Genomic DNA, 7,435 nt, shown 5'->3' on the forward strand with positions numbered 1-7,435 from the left:
GATTTTAGCATAGCTTGTATATGTTCTTCTAGCACTAAAGCCATCTTATGGGGAATTCTAAATTGCTTGGGTGGTTTGAAATCTGTTTCAAGTGGTATATCAGGTTGAAAAACCATTAAATCATTTTTACATACATCATACGCGTGTTTGGAAAAGCAACCTTTATTAGCTAAAAGCAATTGAACTAATTCTTGAAAAACTATTTTGGGTACAGTAGAAAGATCAAACTTAGAAAGAAATTCTTCATCCTCACAAGTAGCCTCCTGACTGTACTCAACTGACTTTACCTCATCAGAAGTTTCTGAAAATGCTACTAACTGTTCTTTGGGCACACGCGAAAAGTTTGATATTTCTGTGTGATTTTTTAGCTCCAAAGTACCCTCAGAGTCATTAAAAATAAGAAAATATGTCTTATGTCCCTGAACAGTACATAAATAATCATGTAAAATTTTTCATAATCTGGCTTAGGACTAATAATTAAGTTATCGCCATTAATAACTGAAATATTTTCTGCAGTAATCAGCTTACAGTCTATACTTTTAAATGTTCCAGGGTCAACTCGTGTGTCAGACCTTACTACTACACTCCCGCATGCGAGTGCATCATTATGACCCGCTTTATTTTTTACCCTGGTTCTAAATTCTAATGTCCTTTCACAAAAGTGCAAGGAACTGTCCAATTCTTGCATAATATTAAACGCTAAAAGTACATCAAAAGGCAAATTATCAACTACCAAACAATCCCAGTAACGATTAACTGTCATATTTGTACCAGGTAATATCAATGGTAACTTTGCAAGGCCCACTACAGGTAATTGATGTCCTGAAAGTGATTTAATCAGAGTCTTTGTAGGTTTAAGAGGTTCTCTATTACGCTGAGACAAGGAAACAAAGAAGGCTTTAGAAATAAGAGACTTCTCTGAACCACAGTACAAAAATGAATCATTTACCACAGTACAAATTGAAACCCTATTAAAAAGCTTAAATGAGTTCATATTACTATTATAAAAATTTAAAAAACAAGGTTTATGAAGAGATTTTGAATAATCAAAAGCCAAAATAGACTTTACAGTACTAATTATCCCCTTTAGTCCCTGCTCTTTGTTTTCAGACTGCATAGAATGTCGGCCTTTTTTTTCAATTTCACAGTTATAAGTGTGATGATTATCTGTTTTACATATAACACAGAAAACACTTATTCTTGGTTGTATATCAGGATTGTTACTATCTGACGTTGAAGCATTAGCATTAGTTATCTAGATTGGACTCGGATTAGCGCCTTGATATCCATGAGTACCTTCTTGAGAATTAAATGAGTTATACTAATTTCCCCGTCTAGAGTAGCCAGATTAATTCGGACCTCGATTACCTCGGTTACTATAAGAAGACAGAAAATTCCTGGAATTTCTTCCTCTGAAATTACCCAGGTGGGGGGGATCGACGTATGAATCAGTATTAGGAGGAATATAGCTCCCATAACCTCTATGAAAGACCTTATTATTCAAAAACCGTCCTCTTCTTGGCTCTTAACAAGAATCTTGACCATTAAAATTATCAGAGGGTGTCGACACCGCCGCTGATAAGGAGGCCATCCCTGAACAAATTCCGTTAATTTCTTCATATAATTTCGCCTTTTGGAATACTTCTGCAATATTAGCGCATAACCCTTTTTCACGAATGGATCTTCTGATATTCTCATTTAATCCTTGTTCAAAGGCCTGCTGTTTTAATAGGTTGATACCTGGAAGGAGGGATTCGCTTCCCGGAACACTTTTAACCACAAAAGAATAGCTCTCAAATTCTGCATTAATGCGCATAAAAAATCTTACGACTGGCTCATTATTTTCTTGACTAACTTGCATACTATGTTGAAGTTTTTTGGACAGTGAAATTATATAACGAAAAGCAGAGCACAGGGATTCTTTTAGCCCAGAAAAATGTGTAGCGGTCACATACTTTTATATATACGAGCTAGACGATTCCTCAGACATTAAAGCAGCGTACCTCTCGATAATTACTGATTCTTTTAATTCCCATTAATCTACAAACTCTTTGAAGGTTCTTAACCCAGCTAGAAATTTGCTGTGGTTTAATCAACCTTTTTATAGTGGAAAATGGGTCAATTGTGCTATAAGCTACATGTTGGAATACTGGAGCTGGGGTAGCTCCCGTATTAACATTAGAAGCTTGCCCAAGGGCTGAAGCTTCCGGTTTATCATTTACCCGAGGTAGGGACATTACTTAAGGAGAAATTGATTATAGCTTACCAAACTTAAGCAACCAATTAATCCTGTTTGAGTGAACTGGAACCGAAGAAAGGCTACTATCTATTTTCAACTCCACCAACCAGCAATTCCTTTATGAGGGTGACAAGTTGAGCAATATCCAATTATTATTTGACTGTTTCAATTTTATTATTGCGGTTAGTCTTGTTTTTATAGATCTAAAAAAGGCATAAGCGTACAGGCAAGCAGTGAAGGCGAAGAAAAATTAAAGGGATTCAATTAATTATGTTAAATTAATTATAAAAAAATTAGAAAAGTATTTATAATCAAGATTCTGCTCTCTCAAAATTAAGCGTAGCGTTAAAAAAAATAAAGAGGCGCTTTTAGTGCAATACAATCGCATCGCGTTTTCGCTGCCACCATTTTGTAAGGGGGGGGGGCCTTGTCACGGTAATGACTCCTTGCCAAACTCAGCCATGAGACCCGAGAACCCCTAAATAAGCCTCAAAAGACAAAATGTACCAAGTGAGAGAGATATCTTGATAAAATTCTGACCATCGAAAATAAATATAAAAGACAACACAGGTATAAGAAAAACTATGATTTTATTATTAAAGAAGAGAAATTTTTAATTATCAGTTATTTCATAATAATTCAATTTTCAATAATTATTATTCATAATCGAAGATCAATTCTTCTTCTATAATTGCTTGAAGCAAAGTTTTTATTATTATTTAAGGAAAGCAAGCATAATAATTAGCATATTCAGACTAATATGTTCCTGCTTAAAGGAAATTAATAATAATATCAAAGAATGGGATATATATGTATATATATACCCATTTACTAAGATTTTAACATAATAAAATTAAGAAAGAGCAAGGAACATATTAGACTTACATTCTACATGCATAACAAGCTTGAGCAAAGCCAAAACACCCACTGACTTCTATGGTAAGTCCCCCGCTATATAAAAGATATCTTCCCTTTGTTCTCAAACAACGTAGCTAATTCTAGAAATTCTAAAAACGGGTTACTATTGTAAAATTAAGAAATTCTAAGGAACAGGTTCCTATTGCGACAGGGAAAGTTTAGGAAGATAACTTTAGTGGGTTCAATGCCCTGAAAAGGGCATTGGCTTAAGCCGAATTCATAGCAACTGATATTAATTCTAAAATTAGAAGGACATTTCTTACAGTGTATCCATGATGTAACTACAAGACAGAGTTTGTTGCTTACATAGATTTATGTCATAAATTTCTATACTGAATTGTCTTTTTTTTATTTATCCTGGATGTGAATACTTAAAAAAATTTGTCTCCGGTCATCTTACAAGGGATGTATAAGAAGTCCTTTACTTAAATATCCGTGATTTTATTAGATATTCACCGTGATAAATATGATACCTTAATCTAAAAATAATTAACGAATAATAATGTAATGCAAAATATAATTTTAATTAAATAATGCTATGTAGAATATTAATAAAAAAAATATATTATGATATTTTATTAATATCAATAATTAACTTTTGACATTTTGAATCTGCTGCAAAAGAGAGGCCACCAGGTTTTCTTTATATATTTTATCTCAGGGCATTTATGATTTTGTAATGATTATGATGATTGGTATTCCGCTTTGAGTCTCACACAGTTTATACTGGCGTGCCATCGAAAGTCTTTATATGAGGTTAGTCCCTGAGATGATTTGGATCTTTGACTGCTTGACCAATGGCCGTAACGTTTGCTGGTGCTTTGTTTTTCATCGATTCATCGTTATATTCCATCGTGATATTTTCTGACATTGACCTTTTTATTTTTCTGGCACTTTCAATGTCTCTTATCAAATTATTTTTAAAAATGAGAAAGTTTCTGAACGTAGACAAGATATTGTTTACTATATTAGTAGAAGAGTAGGTCTTTCTTTTATTGATCTTCCGTTGAATGCTAATACCTGAAAGGTGACGATTTGATGTATCAGTATTTAATGTGTTAACTACAACAGTAACAAGGAGTTGTAATATATCATCTACTATTATTTTTATTTTGGCATTATCTTTGAGTGAAATATTATCTGTAGATATCTGTATCGAATAACCAACAACATAATAGTGGAATTTTTTAGTTAATCCAAAGAAATTTAATTCATTACTTTCATGACAATGCATGCATACATTTCCAATAGTGCTACCACCTATACTTGTTTCAAAGTTTAAATACTTCTCTTTGTCAGCATTCAAAGTTACAATAACCTTTTTATGTAGACAAGATTTATTAATAAGTTCCATCTTCACTTTTTTTTCTAAAGATATTACTTTTGTTTTTATCGGTCCACTGCGCAAGAAATAATGATTTAATGCATGAAATCGATTAGATAGTGTCAATAACTGGCCATAGAATACCAGTGGGAAAGTTACATCGTGTCTCTGACCAATCACAGAGCGTAATTGTTAGAACTGTAAGCATATTTTGACATTTTAAGTTATGTACAAAAAGAAAAAAAATTTCGAAGTTTTAAAAAATTTTGAATTAAACACTTTTAGAATATCGAATGTCTTTACTGAAAAGAAGAAAAATCACACGGAATCCGGCAACTGAGTCTCTCAATCCCCGTAAAGCTCTTTTAAAAGATACAAAAAACTACTAATTAAACACAAAAAATTTCTTTTTAAATTACCACCAATTCAACAAAAACCACCCGGAATCAGGCTACAGAGTCTCTCAATCCCTGTAAAGCTCTTTTAAAAGATACAAAAACTACTAATTGAACACAAAAATTTCTTTTTTAATTATCACCAAGTAAAGAAAAACCAACCGGAAACCGGAAACTGAGTCTCTCAATCCCCGTAAAGCTATTTTAAGAGATACAAATACTACTTATTTATCACAAAAATTACGTTTTTAATGACCACCAAGTAAAGTATAATCATAATTAATTAGGCAACTTAGTCTCTAAAACCCTTTAAAGCTCTTTTAAAAGATACAACAAATGACAACCAAGTAAATAAAAAACTACACGGAATCAGGCAACTGAGTCTCTCAAACCCCTTAAAGCTCTTTTAAAAGATAAAAAACTACTTATTTAACACAAAATTTTCATTTTAATGAACAGCTAGTAAAGAAAAATCGCACGGATTTCGACAACTGAGTCTCTCAAACCCCGTAAAGCTCTTTTAAAAGATAGAAGAACTACTTATTTAACACAAACATTTCGTTTTTAATGAGCACCAAGTAAAGTAAAACCACACGGAATCAGGCAACTGAGTCTCTCAAACCCCTTAAAGCTCTTTTAAAATATACAAAAACTACTTATTTAAAAACAATATTTTGTTTTTAATGACCACCAAGTAAAGGAAAACCACACGGAACTAGGCAAGTGAGTCTCTCAATCCCAGTAAAGCTCTTTTAAAAGATACAAAAACTACTTATTTAACACAAAAATTTCGTTTTTAATGACCACCAAGTGAAGAAAAACCACAAGGAATCAGGCAACTGAGTCTCTCAAACCCATTAAAGCTCTTTTAAAAGATACAAAAACTACTGATTTAACACAAAAATTTCGTTTTTAATGACCACCAAGTAAAGGAAAACCAGACGGAATCAGGCAACTGAGTCTCTCAAACCCTGTAAAGCTCTTTTGAAAGATACAAAAACTAATTATTTAACACAAAAATTTCGTTTTTAATGACCATCAAGTAAAGGAAAACAAGACGGAATCAGGCAACTGAGTCTCTCAAACCCCTTAAAGCACTTTTAAAAGATACAAAAACTACTGATATAACAAACAAATTTATTATTTAATGACTACCATGTAATGAAAAACCACGCGTGTATATACAAATGAGTATGTAAACCCCTGTAAAATTCTTTTAAAGGATCCAAAAACTACTTATATTACACAAAAATTTCGTTTTTAATGAGCGCCCAGTAAAAAAAAACCACACTGAATTAGCCAAATGAGTCTCTCAAACCCCTTAAAGCTCTTTTAAAAAATACAAAAACTACTGATATAACACAAAAATTTCTTTTTTAATGACCACCAAGTGAATAAAAACCACATAGAATTAGTCAACTGAGTCTCTCTATCCCCGTAAATCTAATTTAAAATATGAAAAAAATAATTATATAACACTAAAAGTTTCGTTTTTAATTACAACCACGTAAAGAAAAACCACACAGAATAAGGCAACTGAGTTTCTAAAACCCCGTAAAGCTCTTTTAAAAGATACAAAACTACTTGTTTAACACAAAAATTTCGTTTTTAATGACCAGCAAGTAAATAAAAATCACACGGAATTAGGCAGCTGAGTCTCTCAATCCCCGTAAAGCTCTTTTAAAACTGTGACAAGCTAAATCACTACAAAGCACTACTCTCGTGGAACTCAATCCCCATTTAACTCAACCCCCGTGCAACTGAACCCCCGTGGCACGGAACCCCTGGCTAACCGCACCCCCCGGGTAGCTGGCCCCCCGGGCCCTGCCCGCTCCTGCCCCTCCCCCCGCCAGGCCCCCCCACTCCCACAAAACACATTTCAGTCATTTTCTCGTACTCTCGTGGAACTCAATCCCCATTTAACTCAGCCCCCGTGCAACTGAACCCCCGTGTAACTGACCCCCGGTATAACCGAAACCCCCGTGTAACTGTACCCCCTTTAACTGAACTCTCATGCAACTCAACCCTCCATGCAACCCATCTCCCTCAAAACACCTTTCAGTCATTTTCTCGTTAAATTGACAATACGCTCCAAAACATCACTTGTGTATTATACAGTACATAATCATGGCATCTCCTCCAATTCACAAAGCCCATTACCCCTTTTTTTTGCAAAGGTTAATCAAACATCTCCGATTGTAAATGCATTAAAAAAATTTTCCACTCACTAATTACCCCTTTTTTGCAAATAGCTATGTAATTAGATTAAAAATGAAGATATTTATGCAGAGTTTCAGGTAGCTATGGCTAAGTTTGCTAAAAGACCAGTTATTTTCTTGCGAAAACACACAAAATCAGAAAAAATAACTGAACCCCCCATGTAACTGACCCCCTGTATCACCGAACCCCCGTACAACTGAACTCCCCCATGTAACTGAACCCCTGTATAACCAAAACCCTGTACAACTGAACCTCCGTGCTACTTGACCCCATTTAACTAATCCCCGTGTAACTGAATCCGCATGTAACTGAACCCTCGTGCAACTTACCTCCCTCAAA

The 7,435-nt window shown here is 34.0% G+C and overlaps 1 pseudogene across 1 annotated transcript; it reads right to left on the bottom strand.

Moving 5' to 3' along the window:
* Window positions 1-1,525: 1,525 nt before the first annotated feature.
* LOC148951572 (uncharacterized) lies at window positions 1,526-3,417 on the bottom strand (annotated as a pseudogene). The gene is made up of 2 exons (XR_016141919.1): window positions 3,125-3,417; window positions 1,526-2,442 (listed from the first exon to the last, which is right to left on the bottom strand). The product of XR_016141919.1 is annotated as an uncharacterized LOC148951572 (transcript).
* Window positions 3,418-7,435: the final 4,018 nt, after the last annotated feature.

The sequence above is a fragment of the Artemia sp. Qi Xiang Cuo genome, chromosome 6 (assembly GCF_049724085.1).
Source record: "Artemia sp. Qi Xiang Cuo chromosome 6, ASM4972408v1, whole genome shotgun sequence".
Lineage (NCBI taxonomy): Eukaryota > Metazoa > Arthropoda > Branchiopoda > Anostraca > Artemiidae > Artemia > Artemia sp. Qi Xiang Cuo.